The sequence below is a fragment of the Thermobia domestica genome, chromosome 17, assembly GCF_964235325.1.
Source record: "Thermobia domestica chromosome 17, izTheDome1.hap1.1, whole genome shotgun sequence".
NCBI classification, from domain to species: Eukaryota; Metazoa; Arthropoda; class Insecta; order Zygentoma; family Lepismatidae; genus Thermobia; species Thermobia domestica.
In genome coordinates, this window is record NC_137470.1 from 49826802 (window position 1) to 49844366 (window position 17565).

Below are 17565 nucleotides of genomic sequence, written 5' to 3' on the forward strand. Positions count from 1 at the left end.
GTACAAGGAAGAGAACAGAATAAAATAAATAGAGAAAATATTATTGTTTATTGATTTGAAGCAACATTTAAGCGTAATATATTAGTTTGTAATGAGGTTATTAAATTATGTTTAACTGGATACGTATGCACTCTGTAGGGTAGTTTATTATTTATTTAGGATCTTTTTATTTAATAATATGGTGTGTAGAAGTATACTGAATCATTATACAGTAGAACAAACTTATATTTTATTTTATAGATGCACCTATGTTTATACAAGTGTACAGTTTAGTATTGGTTTGCGTTAGCGTATTTGAATGTGCGGAACGGCACATGATGGATTTGGAGCGGGTGGAGTATTACAACTTTGTATCTGTTGGAGGATTTTGGTACTACGGTTTGCATTGATGAATATATATGTCGCACAGATTGACGACACGGTGAAGATTGTCTTTATGCTAATTGGCGCCCACGAATTCCTTTTGAAAGAATTAGATAAATAATAGCTTGAAAATATTTTAAATTGGATTACGGTATGAAGCATAATATTTAAGTATATTGTATTTGCTATGGTTGAGAACCGGAAAATATATATGTAATTGCTACTATGGAATTAACAAGTACCAGAGATAAATACATTAGCTACCATTTATTGTGTGCTGGATTATAAGAATATAGTACTTATAATGTTTGGTTTAAGTGCTGAGAAGTGTTATATGTTGAATGATTTACTGCAGGAATTGGTTTAACTTTGAAACAACAACAAACACATTTGACAGAATGATATTTGATGTATTTACAATTTAAATTCGTACAGAGTGCTTTTATGTAAGTAAAAATATTTTTGTAAAATAGAATTGTTATATATGAATGTAGGCCCCATAGCGTCTTATTACAGACCCTGCGATTTTCAGAAAGAATTAACGATTACACAAAGACGTTACGGAATAGATGCTTTATGTTACATACGGAAACACGACAAGGACTATTTGATAAATTTTGCTATTTAGGAAATAATATTCTACACAAGGTGTTTTTGGATATATCCTACAAGAGAAACAACCAATGTGCTGTAATTATATGACAGAATAGGGCAAACTGCGTACCACTTTGAATGATGTGTATTTAAGGGGTATGGAATTACTTGCAGTACTTTTTTATTGAACTTTTATTGAACAGAGCTAAATCTTACAGGTATGGTCGCGTGTCTTATTAGGATATATTTTTCATAACTGTGCATGTACTATGCTTGTTTATTACAAAATTTGTTACATTTTACTGAATTAAAATTGTGCCGCATTTTTAGCAGGTATAAGGTTTCTTACCATTGTGCTGATTAAGATAATGGAAAGCTTGCATTTTTTCGTATTTTTTGGAATAATATTGTATACAAGAAGATGCTATTGGATATATTCTACAAGGAAAAGAATAATGTGCTGTAATTGTATGACAGAATAGGACAATGTGCGTACTACTTTGAATATTATGTGCATTTAAGCGGTATGGAATTAGTTGCAGTAATTTTTATTGAACTTAGGCGATAATATAGAGCTAAAAATCTTACAGGTAAGGTTTGTGCGTTTTACTAGGATATATTTGTCGTAACTGTGCATGTACTATACTTGTTTATTACAGAACTTCGATACATTTTACTGAATTAAAATTGTGCCTCATTTTTATCAGGTATAAGGTTTCTTACCATGGTGCTGATTAAGATAATGGAAAGCTTGCATTTTTTCGTATTTTTGGAATAATATTGTATACAAGAAGATGCTATTGGATATATTCTGCAAGGAAAACAAATAATGTGCTGTAATTGTATGACAGAATAGGACAATGTGCGTACCACTTTGAATATTATGTGCATTTAAGCGTATGGAATTAGTTGCAGTAATTTTTATTGAACTTAGGGTAATAATATAAAGCTAAAATCTTACAGGTAAGGTCGTGTGTTTTATTAGGATATATTTTTTATAACTGTGCATGTAGTATACTTGTTTATTAATGAATTAAAATTGTGCTGCATTTTGGCAGATATAAGGTTTTTCATCATTAGTACGGTTTAAGCAAGAGAATACATACAGACTTTAGTATTTATAATTTATGTAATACGTTACTATATATTAATTATAGATATTGTGTATGAAGTGTAATGCTGAAGAGGTCTACAACGAAATAATATCAGGGTTAGAACTTGTTGAACTGGTGAATAGAAAATGGTCAGATATATTTATGTATATATTACATGTGTTATACTTATTTGGAAACACATACCGAATTGATTTAAATAATGCTGGCGCATGTATTGCAACGTGAAAGTACATAAGATTTACATCTTTTTTATTAGGATATATGTGTACATATTTTAGTTTAATAATAATACAGACTGAATTATTTTTATTTTTTTATATGTCAAAGAGAAGAACCTTACACATGGTTTAGTTGTGGAAAAAACAGAAATGTACGATCGTAGGAAAACTTGCATCAGTATTTTGAACGGATTTACATAATATAGATTTTAATGGTGGACATACTTGGAGATACTTAAAATATGAGATCTATGAGAACGTAGCGCGAAAAATATTGTAGACATAACTATTTTTTACTTATTTAAAATTGCTGTATAGTTACAAGAGAGAATTTCTGATACAATTTTTTATTTTGCTTATGAATTACTAGATATAATATTTTAATTATTTGTGGTGAAAACGATAGTAATATCGATTTTTTATGTAAATATGTGGAGCTATTTATTGTACAATATGAAATACATGGTTTGCAATATAGATACAATGCTTATTTTACTTATTTACAGAGAATATACATATGTATTTGGTTATAGTATTATGTTTATATAGAAATACTTTACACTAGAAATAAGCATCTAATTGAACCACCACATTTTTTATTTGGATTTAAATGAACATCGAATGTCTATATAGGTGTACAGAAAGTAAGAATTTCACATTGATTTTTTTTACAGACATTTGGTTTTAACCATATTATTTTATATAAAAACTATGAGTTACTCATTATTTCTATTATATATTAAACTAAACTAAATTAACGGATATATATAATTACGGATCACAATTATGATATAAGAATTCGCGAAATTTATAAGATTTCGATAATAGCTGAAAATATTACAACTACTGGTGACAGTATTTTGTTTAATACACAACTATATATAGTGTACATGTAGCTGGCACACAATAACCGTAATATCTATGGATAATGAACTCTGGATATTTACAATGATATGATTTAGGCGATATTTTTTTATTAACAACTATCAAATAATTGTTTAGATTTCAAAGCATCACATATTTTAGGCACATATATTCTTTATGAAACTATAATTATGCTTTTAATTTAACTAGTAATATAATGAAGAAACCTTGAAATTATTTGAAGATGTCTATTAAACTAATATAACTTATTATATATAGAAATTTTATTTACTCAAAGTTTTATTTGATTAGACATATTGAAGATTTAATACTGACGTGTTACTTGGGTAACATTGCTCATTATTTGAAACCACACTTAACATTAATAACTATGAACATGATGCAAACATTGATTTTACTGTGAAACTGTGTATATATGTTATTTTCTGGGAGGCCTATTACAGTACAACAGGTGATTTTACAATAGTTATTATTTTATGAACAGAACTAACCCGTATTTATACATTTTCTGTTTTGTTAATACTACCTAAGCACTTTGACTTGTAAATACTTTGAGTACTGCCATGGGTTGTTTTTTGACACTTTTATACCTAGTTATGAGACATTGATAGCCAGTACCCACTACTCTTTGCATTATATTTTAGTTTACTAAGTAGGGTAAATTTTGGAATGACATTAATTTGATTATGGTAGGTAGTGGAGAGTTTTCATGAATGCTGTTATGAACCCTTGAGGATTTATACCACATAGAATTGATTAGTTAAACTTATTTTACACACATCTTACATAAAAAAATGTATTGAGATATATTTTACCAACATACAATAAACAGAACTAATGAATGTTGATTATGATTACGAACAAATACCCTTTATTAACATGACAGTGTATTTCAGTACTTTTTGGCAAGGGCATTAAGTAAGAAATTAGACACAATAGCTCCTAATTGAAGAATGGAACACATATGTTTGAATAGCGTCTTGCAGCGCAAGACATACTACGGATACACTGTTTCAACAGTATATATCGTGGTGGTACAGAACATATTATGGATACACTGTTTAAACAATTTATACCTTGGGTGGTACAGGACATATTATGGATATACTGTTTAAGCAAATTATAGCGTTTGCAGCACAGAGCGTATTATTGATTTGATGTTTTATCACATTGCATATACCTGTTGATACTTCTATTATATAGCCAAGTTACAAACTAAAAACAACCAATTTTGTGCAACATGATATAGGGAAAGTATACTTATTTAGACAAGAGATGCATTTAGACAGTACATGAATTTACTTTATATAGGAAATTGGGAACTGCCATGGTTGGTGGATATGGATATAGAGTTATGACTCATTTTAGTAATAAAGATTTGTTATATTTAATGTTGAATATAGTATTTGGTAGTACAGATGCATATATTGCTAAAGCACACATAACTTTTTTATTGAATATATATATACATAGTTTGATAATATTTTAATTATCAAACTTTATATTTACAACAGAGAATGCATTACAGAATGAGCGATAGATATATGAACACAACTTTAATTTATTATGATTAACAATAGTTTAAATTTATTTATTTTGGTTGCATGAAATTAGCATTAACAAATTTCTTATCGACAAACGTATATAGATGCACCTTTGAAAAACTAATTTCGTTTATTTATTTTGGTTGTATGAAATTAACATTAACAAATTTCTTATCGACAAACCTACATAGATGTACCTTTGAAAAACTAATTTCGTTTATTTATATAGGGAAATTTTATATATTTATGACTATTTGAAAAGTTTGATACTATACAGAGCAGAATAAATGATTATTGTAGGACAGTTATCGTTTGATAGCTGAATAGTATACCAGCACAGAAGGAATAAATCACTTTTACAAAAATATTTACTTGCAGATACCTTCGTCAAGAATTAAAGATTGAATTTAATGTATCAGTACTAGAGATGATCAATTAATAAAATTATTGAGTTTAGCGTTACAGGAACATGTTTAGACGAAACGGAGGTGAATGATGATGGAATAGGTGTTGAAATAAAAAAAATAAATAATCATAATATTGTCAGCTTCAAATTAACTTCGGAACTAACATTGAATTAGGGACCACATATGCAGCCGAAACGAGTGCTTACCAGCCAATTATAAGTAAGAATAGAGAGTTCCAACTGCTGAAAAGAATTCAGTGAGAAACTAGTGATAATAGTATTTATCATTTTTTTATTTGGATGGATAGAAACTACATTGACGGTAATTTTAGATATTTCCCTCAAGATTCTGTTATTGTAATCAAAATGTTTTGACTATGGTGCATTTTTGACGATACAGATTGTTTAAATATTGTAATATCCTAACACAAAGTTTTACAATATTATGAAAATAAGAAACTTTATGAAATACTACTAAACACAAAATGCACTAGTATTAGTACAACCAGTGTTACTATTTACGGAATGTCATATTGCGAATATGTATACATGGAACCAGACATTGGAGAGAACACAGTAAGCTTGTACAGCGGGGGACACTTCTAAATGGTACACCTTAGCCGTAAATCTCCATATGGCTGTACCATTTAGAAGTGTCCCCCGCTGTACCATAACATGTACTTTGAACATTTTTTGACAAACTACCATTATTTTTTATACATTGTTTTTTCCTAGAAAAATCCAAGAACATAGCTCCCTGGCAATGGTAAAGTTTTCATTTAGATACTGTTAAGTCATTTTATAAACTCTGTTGACGGCATAATTTCCTTGGTTACTACCCATTAACTCTAACTTGTGAAAGAACTAATTGAACTGTCATTGAATGAAGTATAATTTCAATAACATAGGACATTTTAATAACTCAGCGTTCGTATTATGATATTTGAACACTTTGTAGTTACCAGCATGCCTGTTCCCTGAAAACCTTTATTATACGTTTGAAGACTACGTATGTGACGCATACAGTCCGAACTACTTTTGCAGGAAACAAGTTATTGCAAATTCCTTTAGAACGGTGTCTTAAGAAGGGTCATTCTTTAACAGGAACTTTTCATGGAAGATACACATGTCTATAAATATGACATATTTAAACTATTTTATGACATTACAACTGTTTTACAATTTATCATTTCATCGATACTGTATATGATGGAAACCTTATGTATTTTCAGCTATTAATGTGATATTGAACAGAATCAGCCATTTATAATTACTGTTACTAAATTTATTAGGCAGTGTAATTGTATAGCGGAAACTTATCCACTTTATATGATAGACTGACCTGTGGAACTAATTATAATAATTGGACTTTAAACTTAGAATGATTACGGTAGTATGATTATTAATTTAGACATATATAATAGCCATTGCATTTATAGAAAGGTTTGTGGTTATAGCTTATTGAGGATGACAACATTGCCACAATTACGAATTAATATATCAAGGATATTTAAACATCTTTATAAGTATGACAAGATTTATTAGTTTTACGATTATTAGCTGTGCACATTACTTGAATGTTTATTCTTATTATACTTACCAGTATTGTATTACATATGCTTGAGTACTTTTATAATCATTTAAAACGTTTTACTAGAATAACAACAGGTAAAATTGTATTTTGTTTGAAACAGTTATGATATTTGCTGCGATTGTTGGAAATGGTATGCCATATGTTTGCTTGCATTGATACAAACCATAAGGGTTAATACTAAAGAGATTATAATTATGTTAGATAACTCATGCGTTTAGTTGAAATGAAGACAAAGATTGACATAGTAGGAAACATTATAAAACAATTACCAGATTGAACTAGTTTATTTATATATTTAAAGATTGGGTAATATAACATTTATAAACATATTATTTAGATTTGTGTGGGGGAGGCATCACACCTAATTATTGTTAGGTACTAAGTTTGCGATTGGTACTTTGATACATTTTGACAGTTCCATGCTTTTCCTGCAAAATAATTAACAACGTGGATAACAACACCGTTTTCAAATATTAAAGGATTTATGGTGTAGCCATGAGTCACAGATTTATTGACTGTGGCACACTTTCTACTGTTTGTGTCCCTGTAAACGTTATAGTGAGAGAGAACTTCCTTGTGCGGGACTTTGGGTAGCGTACGGGCCTATGGTGTGGGAGACCCGGGTTCGATTCACGACGGGAGCTCATGTGATTCGGATTCCAAGTTTATCAGTAGGTCCACGTCTCATATAGCCTCGCTGCTGAAAGAGACGCTAAACTAAAATCAACTCAACTCAGCTATAGTAAGAGATGCAAAGACTCACTTTAATCAAGCATCCCATTAAAAATAAGTATAGAAAGGGGTTTCAAATTGGTCTGCAACCTTTTTGCAGTAATCTCTGCAAACTATAATTGTTCTTGGCTAACTGCAGAGTATTTCAAACCAGAAAACATTTTGTAATTTTAATCACTATATTGAATCCGCCATTTTAAATTTTGTAATGTTGACGTCAAGCAGCTGACCTAAAACCCCCTGGCAGTATGTTTTCTTCTGAATTAAATTATTGTTTTCGGTCTATGCTTAGAGACCACCCCTAACGTTCAAAGGGTGGTTTCCGCCCTTAAATCTTAACCATTGCCAAAAAAAGGTGTCTATTATTTTTTTATGTTCTACAACTGTGCAAAGTTTCATTCAAATCGGTTAGTGACACTATCGTAAGTCTCTTTGTGAGTGCACTCGCACTATTATTTTAATTTTCTAACTTCAGCATGCTAATTCCCTACACGACGCTACGGCACATTCTGTATTCTTTTCTCCCATGCAACTATGGCAATAGGTGCAGATAAGCTCGTTATGTCCAGGACAAATCAGAAAAAAAAAACATACTTTACCACCACTGCCAGCTCTTAGTTCTGGATTTAGAGAATCATCTTACTACTGTATTTTCACCACTAAGGAGTGGACATGACTTTTTTTTCCCTCACGGTAAACCTTCTTTCGTGCTAACACGAATGTATAGACCTATGAACTTGCCCAAACTGAAAGTCTACGCTTGTATCAAGAATGTTCAAATTCGGTTCGAACAGTTCTTGTGTGATATTGTCGAATTTGAATCATAACGTGCGTCAGTCGCATATCTGCTGAGGGAGGCGGATTTATGCTTGTTCGTTGTCTGAACTAATTTATCATTTCCAATTAGAATAACTATAAGATACATACATACTAATTAAAAGATCTAAATGTTTTACCTCCTAGCATTCAAAAAAGCGATCTTTTGCATTCATTTTCGATTTAATGCTTACATCATTAGTGCAAAGATGAAAAACTACACTGCCGTATACCTGTATTTTGGGGAATTTTTATTGTTGGAGAATCGTGCGTATACCTTAACTGGGGTACAGACCGCATGAGCTTGTATCAAGTCCAAAGTTATGTACAAGATAAGAAGGAATTAAATGCTAAGGAAGACTGTGATTATGAAATTAATTAAAGTAGTGAAATGAATAGATTCAGGGGAAACCCGGCAGGACTCCGAAAAGATCCACCTACACCGTATTTGTCTACAACAATATGCACTTGGTGCGAGATGGGATGTAATTAGTGACCTCCACGCGTCAGAAGTGAGTGCTCTGCTACTGACCAACAGCGATTTAGATCTGTAGACATAGCGGTGGTTTTTCATGGGAGAAACGGTAATCAAAGAAAAGAAAAAAATCATATTGGCTAATTTAAACTGAGCAGTAAACATATTTTTAGGTAGCATAAATGCTACAGTAACATCACTAAGAACTTTCTTTGTTATATATTCATAGTGAACAAACGAAATTAGTAGGACCACTACATTATATAGGAGAATTAAGTATTTGGATCAACGGTTTTAATTTTAAAAAGTATTATATTTATTTTATTATTATTATAGAAGATTTATTATATCTACAGGGTGGGCCGAAAGTCAAGTGACAGTTCTGTAACAGAAAAATCTGAAGGGCTAGAGGTCCATATTGACCATAGATGATGAGTGGTGGAATCTAAAAACACACGTGACCACCACAACCGCCATCTTAAAGTCCGCCACTTTGAATATCACTTTATTTTAAAAAAATGCAAAGTAGGTATGCGGCATATGTTTTAAGACTGTCTTTTAATCAGGAATAAAATGTTGTTGTCCATTTTGTCATATCACTCACCGATTATGAATTATGGTGTTTTATTGTTGCAAATTCCAGTGACTGAAACTGATGAATGATGCTGACTACCCAGGAACGTATCCTGTTGTGTGGAAATAGCAGCTCCCGTGTGGTGGCCGCGGAGTTCAATGGGCTACACCCCGACAGTGAGCCCAAATCATTCAAACTATGGTGTGGCCAAAATCATTTAAACTCAGATTCCGGGGACGGATTCTGTGGACGACAGACATCGTAGTATTCGCCCGAAAACGTCTACAGATGAGAAAAACACAGTCGCTTTCCTCGCATCCTTCGGTAATAGCTCCCAACTTAGTACGCGTCGTTTACCCCAGGAATGTGGATTACTCAAACGTCCATTCGGAGGATACTTTCCACTAACAAGATCCTGGTATACCTTAATCATAGTTCCCTGAGAGGTGAATCGGACGTCGGGGACTGATGGAGTAGCCGCCATATTCTCCGGATTTCACGCCTTTCGGCTTCTACCTTAAGTCTATGGTATACGCCATCAACATGCGGAATTTACAACATGCGCCGATATGTTAACCACTATGCTAAGGAGTCCGCTCCCTGTGATCTAGTGAAATAACACCTACTTCAAGAGTGAGAGTGAATGGTTGTTCAGGGAGCGAACTCGGTAGCAAAGTGGTTAACGTATCGGCATAAGGCACCAAAGAACCCTAATCCGATTTGATTTCATATTTACCGTCCCCTTACAAGCAGCGAGGCTGTATGAGACGTGGACCTACAGCATAACGTGTAATCAGTATCACATGCGTTCTGCCGGAAATCGAACCCGTGTCTACCACACTAAAGACTCCCCTAATTTGAATCTCGATCCAGCAATACACTTTTTTACCTTTGTGTAACTGTAGTAGTTCTAATCCCATAGTGTATCAGGTAGGAGAGTGAAGAAAGGAATTCGTCAATATGCTTCTATTTACCTGTAAAATATAAACATTTCTTTTCCGTGTTAGATGTACTTACGCTAAGCTTAATTAAAAAAAAACGAGAATGTACACTTAGGAATGTGCCTTCAAAAATAAGGTGAACTACCTAAAGAAATTATAAGATTAAAAATAAGATACATTTCTTCTAAAAGTGTTGAAGAACAAGCACTAACAGTGAATACCTCTTTGCTGAACATAAGCCTTTACGATCCTTGATAATGTAAACTTTTCAAGATATCCGTAATATTGTAAGGTGATTTCTTCAAGGATACAAAGATATTTGTACTGATTTTATAAGTTCACTTGAACTGTTCCTTGACTATTTTTACGCCACACGATTATGACGTCTAGGCTAAATCAGATAAATGTTTCACCACAAATTCACATAGTCTGGGAATGAACTATGTACTCCTAGCCTCGGAGGTGGGTGTTTTACCATTGAGGAAGTCTGAGTATTTAGCCTGTTTTTCTTTCATTCTTCCATAAGCACAAGAACTAGAAATTCATTATTATCCGGTCTTGAGATGCCACCATGAAACTGAAAACTCAGCCATTACGGATTTATTTATTTATTTTTGTAACGAGGAGGAGCTTTGTCCTTTTGAAGCAATGTGGAGAAATTGTCAGTTTCATTTATCATGCTTGGGAACATGTCAAGATATGTAATTTAAAGTACGTCAAGATGTGTAATTTTTTAACCACAATTTAATTAAGTATTCTTGTATATTCAGATAAAACATCCAGTGGCTATAAATCATACCAGCTGAAGATAAAAGGACGACATAAAAATTGAAATGAAATCAAATCTTTCAGTTTAACGTCCCACAGCTATGCTTTTCAGAATAAGCGAGATGGATGATTAAGGCAAGTGAATGATTATGGAACAATCGGTGGAATGGGAACGTAGGAATAAATGAAAGTGCCCCGAGAAAACCTACTGACACGATATTATCCACCACGAACTTACTTTGTCGGGATCGAACCCGGACCTCACGCACAAAAAGTAAGCACTCCACTATTTTTTTAATTCACCCGAACTGAGGTATTGTTCGCCAGTGTAACCTCACGTCCTTTCGACGTATTCCAAACACGACAGGGACACGAAGACAAATATATTGAGGACAGTTAAAATTCCGACCTTGCTCTTCAGAGGGATTCGAACTCCCAATAGGTTTCATCTCAGAATCGTCAGCCTAAAGCCTCAGACCGCTCGGCAGACTTAAAATGAAATTAAATCTTTGAGTTCAACGTCCCTTTTGGCTAAGGGAGATTACGATTACAGGAAATGTATTATAATCGAAGAATTGGTTGAATAAAAAAATGGGAGGGAATGGGAATATTCCGACAAAACCTACGGCCACGATGATGTCCACCACAAACTCACTTGGCCGGGTATCGATCCCGGTAACCGCGCTCCCCGTATGACACAAAAAGTGAAATAGGTAATTGTCAAATGAGCCTTTCGAGTTAATTCTCTGCTTATCAACCAAATGCCACCTGAAAATTTTAATATATCAAGCCATGTAATTTTTTTGCTTCATTGGGAAGAACGTAGAAAAAATCTGAAACTTCCAGGCCTGTGACGACAACTTTATAGGTCCAAATGCAAGATAAACCATATTAAAGTACGACACAGATCAAATGCGTGAATTGAGAGAGAATTTACTTTTATTTTTTATTATTTTTTATGCGAACAAAAGATTCTAGCCTGAATCTTGATAAAAGCAACTTAAACAACAGATAAGACATTAATTAACTAGAATTTTTAACATCAACCATGAAGTCTGATCAACACAGATTCATTTTCGCACAACTTCATTTCCAGACATAACATTTTTTGAATGCAATAACTTACCAAACTAAACTTGCAACAATTAACTAAAAATTTAACCTTCAAATTGAAAAGGTGTAGTTAGTATATTAATTATTTTAACTTTCGCTTACCAGCAAAATACTTAGTTTTAATTTGTTTTGTTTATTTTACAGTATCATAGGCAGCAGTACAGGAGGAATTTCAATTATGGTTTGTGTAAAAAAAAACCATCGAATGTATGTCAAAAGATTGGGTAGTACAAAGGGAACATCGTAATATCAATAAAAGTTTTAAGTGAGAATAAAAATAAGGAGTACAGCTTCTATTGCTCTTGATGTTTCAAGACTGAATCTATGAGGAAAGTGGAAGTTCCTATTGAAAGTTTTGGTAATTTCTGTGATACATGTTTATTACTTTATGTGGCATACTGGTTTAAGTACTACGCTCATATTGTGTTTTCATTTATGAATTCTCACTTAAAGAAACGAGAAGAATGAAACGGTCAGGAGAATACGTAGAAACACAGGAGAGATAGCAATCTCCGCCTGCATAGCAATAAATAGTGGGATTGGAAGTCAACTATTCATTATCTAGTTGAATGTGCACTCATTGGCTCATTCAGACTTCTGGAACAGTACAATCTTGTAATAGAAAGAGAGAAATAAAAATAACTTGTCACCAAACAACCTCTTAAAGTCGTTACGCGCTTGCCTATGTACATTTTTATGTCGATATCGAGTGTAATGTTGCGTTCAATGCTCAGGCTACATGAGACCTGGACCTACAAGTTAACGTGAGATCCGAACCACATAAGCTTCCAGCAAGTATTCAGGCTTTGTGAACAAGGATAATAACGGATACACCTTAAACTGTGTGAAGCATACTCGATTTCCACTACCGTTATTTCTTGCGTTGTATACTGGTGTTTATCGTCCCTATAAATCACACAGTTTAAGGTGCATCCGTTTTTATCCTTGTTCACAAAGACAATACTTGCTGGAACTGTGATACCTTTACCACTGTAGATAGATTTAGCATTTTTTTCAAGTTCTATAAATAACGGCATGCTAAAGGCAGATAAGTGAATTGTGGTAAAGGTATTACATGCAAAATCGTATTATCTAGTTCACTACGTTTCTGCTTTTCGAATATTTTTATTTGTCTTGATGATATTGCAGAAAAACTCTAAAATTAGCGGTAGTTTAATTTCGCTGTAGTGAAGACCCTTAATTGCTTAACAATTTCCATTCAACATAGAGTGACTAAATAAGAACGGATTGTGAAAGGAAATGTGGACATTGTTGTTATTCTGTGTTACGTTTGTTACTGTATTTGTGGTTAGTAGGCTAGTTCTGTGCATTCTTGAATCTACGTAAGTTCATGTTACATATGCAAATTTTAATATTTTAATTAATAGAAATGACGTTGATGACAATTTTATAAGCGTATAAATTACAGAGCAAATATGGACACATTTTGACTATGCGATACAATGTGAACGGATGGAGAAAAATTTGTTCATAGGTGAATATATTTGTGGTTTAACATTTTAGCGAAGTGTTCTCTCGCATAATTTAATTATGGAAAATATAATGTTATACTTCAATAACATATTGCATAATTGGGTCACAAGTGTACAAGGGCATCAATTCTGGAGAGACAGGGGTCCCAGCCTCCCAAAGCTAATGTCGGACTCCCTGCACTGGACTTATGAACAGTGACGAACATTTTCCGATCACAAAAACATACTCCACTTATTCCTACATCGTTGTTTAGTCGTGATGTGAGGTGGAAAATTTTCTGTTTTTCCGGAAAATTTTTCGTTTTAAACAAATATCAGTGATCAAGTAACAATTCCTCAGTAATCATAAAATTGATTGAATTCATGTATAGAAATGTTAAAAAGTGAAAGATCGTTTAAAGAATCTGAAAATGATAATGGCTCAGATAATTTTCAATACTATATAGGAACAAGTGAAACAATTTTTCATGAATCGAAAGATTGTCTGTCCTGTATAGAAAAATCGAAAAACTTTTTGAGTCGGAAAATTTTGATCATTTTAAAGCAAAAAGTAAAACAAATTTTTGGGAATCGGAAAGATTTATTGCTCTGTAGAAACACGTGAAACTAATTTTTATAGATCAGAAAATTTTCATTGCGATGTAGAAACAAGTGGAAAAGTTTTCATAAGTCGGAAAATTTTGGATATTATGTATAGTGATGTTAGGTGGAAAATTTTCCACTATATTTATTCCTATAAAATTCAATGCCTGTAGAGGAAAGTTAGACAGCAACAAATTCTAATTATCCAATTAGCTTTAGGGAACCGGAAAATTTTCTAATATTTCAAGTTTGGAAGTAAAAATTTACATACTCTCTCTCTCTCTCTCTCTCTCTCTCTGTGTGTGTGTGTGTGTGTGTATGTGTATGTAAAGTGCAGGAAACATACATGGAGTTCGTAGAGAACAAATATCACATTCCAATATTTAAAATTTAACAGGAAATCTAAACAAACCTTTCTGAACTTATCAAATATTTCAAAACCAGAAAATTCCACTTTTTCTTCACATACAGGCATGCCTATGTAATGAAGTAACTACATAAAAGTTCCTTATGAAAATTATTTTTGTAACAGAAAATAAGAAGATATGCTTTGATTTTATTGTTTAACGTCGTAATTCATAATTTCAGTATTGGAATTTTGTATAATCAACATCTTAAAGCAGATACTTTTATTATAAAACTACCGTTATTATGTATAAAAATGTTTTAGAAATAATACCAATTCGATAGAACAAGTACATATCTATAAAAAAGATATATATTTTTTATTTTGTAAATTAAAATGAAATTTCTTGTTGCTTTTAGAACGCAAGCTAACAGTGCAGCTTTTTTACGTTTCTTTTATTTTATTGAAAAAACAACTACACAAATCAGCTTCCTTATTAGTTATATTTCACTTTCTCTTCTGATGGAATATATGAATAAATATTTTTTTTTTTTTTTTTCAGAAAATGGTCATTATTTGTTTTCTTGAGTTACTTAAATCCGAGTTTTGGGTAGTCAAAAATTTACAGTAGGCACTTTATATTATCTCTACTTATTTATAAATTTTGCATTATGTAAACCTAGAAAAGTAGTAAAGCTATTAGAAAACTTCTTCTTACGCGTATTAAATTGACAAAATATAATTTTGTGAGATCAAAGGTGGATTCTGATCGCATTGAAGTTTTTGAAACCTTTTTGAAGAAATGAAGAATCGTTTGATTTTCACTTCATGAAACTTTTTAGACAATATTTATTACCAATAAATTTTAGGCTAAACAACGATGTAAGAATAAGTAGAGAATGTTTTTATGAATCGGAAAATATTCATCACTTTTAATAAATTTAAATTTTAAATAACAGAATGAGATATTTGTACTCTACGAACTCGATGTATGTTCCCTACGCTTTACACACACAGAGAGATAGAGAGAGTTGAATTGAGTTGATTTTGAGTTTAACGTCCCTTTCAGCAGCGAGGCTATATGAAACGTTACCTACTGATTAACGTGGAATCCGAGACACGAGCTCCCGCCGGGAATCGAAGCCAGGTCTCCCATGCCAAAGGTGCGTATGCTAACCGTTTAGCAAAGAAGGAACTCGCAGAGAGAGAGAGAGAGAAACACTATGTAAATTTTTACTTCCCAACCTAAAATATTAGAAAATTTTCCGGTTCCCAAAGCTAATTGTAAAATTTTGCTGACTAACTTTCCTCTATAGGCATTCAACTGTAGCTCAATTTGCAGTTAAATATAGTGGAAAATTTTCTCCTAATATCACTATACATAATATCCAAAATTGTCCAGTTTACGAAAAGTTTATTCTACTTGTTTCTACATCGCAATGAAAATTTTCCGATCTATGAAAATTCCTTTTACTTGTTTCCACAGAACAATAAAACTTTAAGATTTACTTTTTGCTTCACAATGATGAAAATTTTCCGACACATAAAGTTTTTCAATTTTTCCATACAGGACAGGCAATTTTTCGATTCATGAAAAATAGTTTCGCTTGTTCTAGATAGTACTGAAAATTGTCTAAGCCATAAAAAATTTCAGATTCTTTAAACGATCTTTCAATTTTTAACATTTCTAAACATTAATTTAATCAATTTTATGATCACTGAGGAATTGTTACTTGATTGCTGATTTTTTTAGAACGGAAAATTTTCCGGAAAAACATAGCGGAAAATTTTCCACCTCACACCACTACTTATGAGTATACAATATTTAGCATAATTTGAATGCAATTTGTCTTAAAATGCTCATATATGCCATCTGAATCTGAATGGACCACCAAATTTCAAAGAAATAGGCGCCCTTTCAAGTGTACACAGGTCGGATGAGAGGGTGGGGGAGCCGGGGCTTTACCCTGGGCCCCAGAATACTTAGAGGCCCGGCGAATACATAAGTGGTTTAATCTTTGTGCTAAAGAGAAAATTGCTACAAATATTTTTCGTATCTTTTAAGCTGGATCGCTAGTCACCTTTAGGGCAAAACTTTCTCACTAGATGGCAGAGCACATTGCGATACATGCGATGTTGCCACATGAGTTACGGATAGAAAAGTGTTTAGGCACGATCGCGTACAACAAAGAGAAATGAGAGCTTTTATTTCCGTTTTACTCAATACTGCCTGCTTTAAAATATGAATTACCAGTAAGTATATTCTTTGATCAAAAGTGATTTTTTAACTCATGAAACGTTATGCGTATCTCTCAAACTAGATATCTTTACGGTGCAGATTAAGAATGCCTATACTAATACAAAATCATTACATAAATTTCATCTTTTGGACAAAACAGACTCTCAGTACGCTCAAAAATGGTGTTTCATAAGCGTAGTTGTAATCCTTGGTGTAAAATTTATCTCTACTTTAGAGATTTAATATATCATGGCTAAACTTCTATTGTTTTCTGGTCAAAGGGCAAGTCAATTTGCATTTAGGGGAAAATTATATAATTTCTAGAGTAATAATTTCTTAGGAAACGGCAGTTAAACGTTATTCGCCTTATGCAGAGTCGTTTTGACGTATGATTAACATCATACTAAAGGCCTGGCTACTGCACGAAACCTATGTTAGTCGAACTCTTTAGTATTGCACTAATCAAGCTTCAGAACGACTCTGCAATAAGGCCCTATACATTTATTTATAATTAGATGCCTCCACGGTGCAGATTAAGGATACGTGTACAAATACAAAATCATTACCTAGATAGATAGGGCAAAACATATTCTTAGTAGGTTCAAAAATGTTATTTTATAGGCGAAGTTGCAATCCTTGGAGCAGCTTTACTTTAGGGGATTAAATATCATGGCTAAAATTCCAGCGTTTTCTGGGTAAAATTCGACTCAAACTGCATTTAGGGGTAACGAAAACTACTTTTATGATATAATTTTCTCTGCAAATTA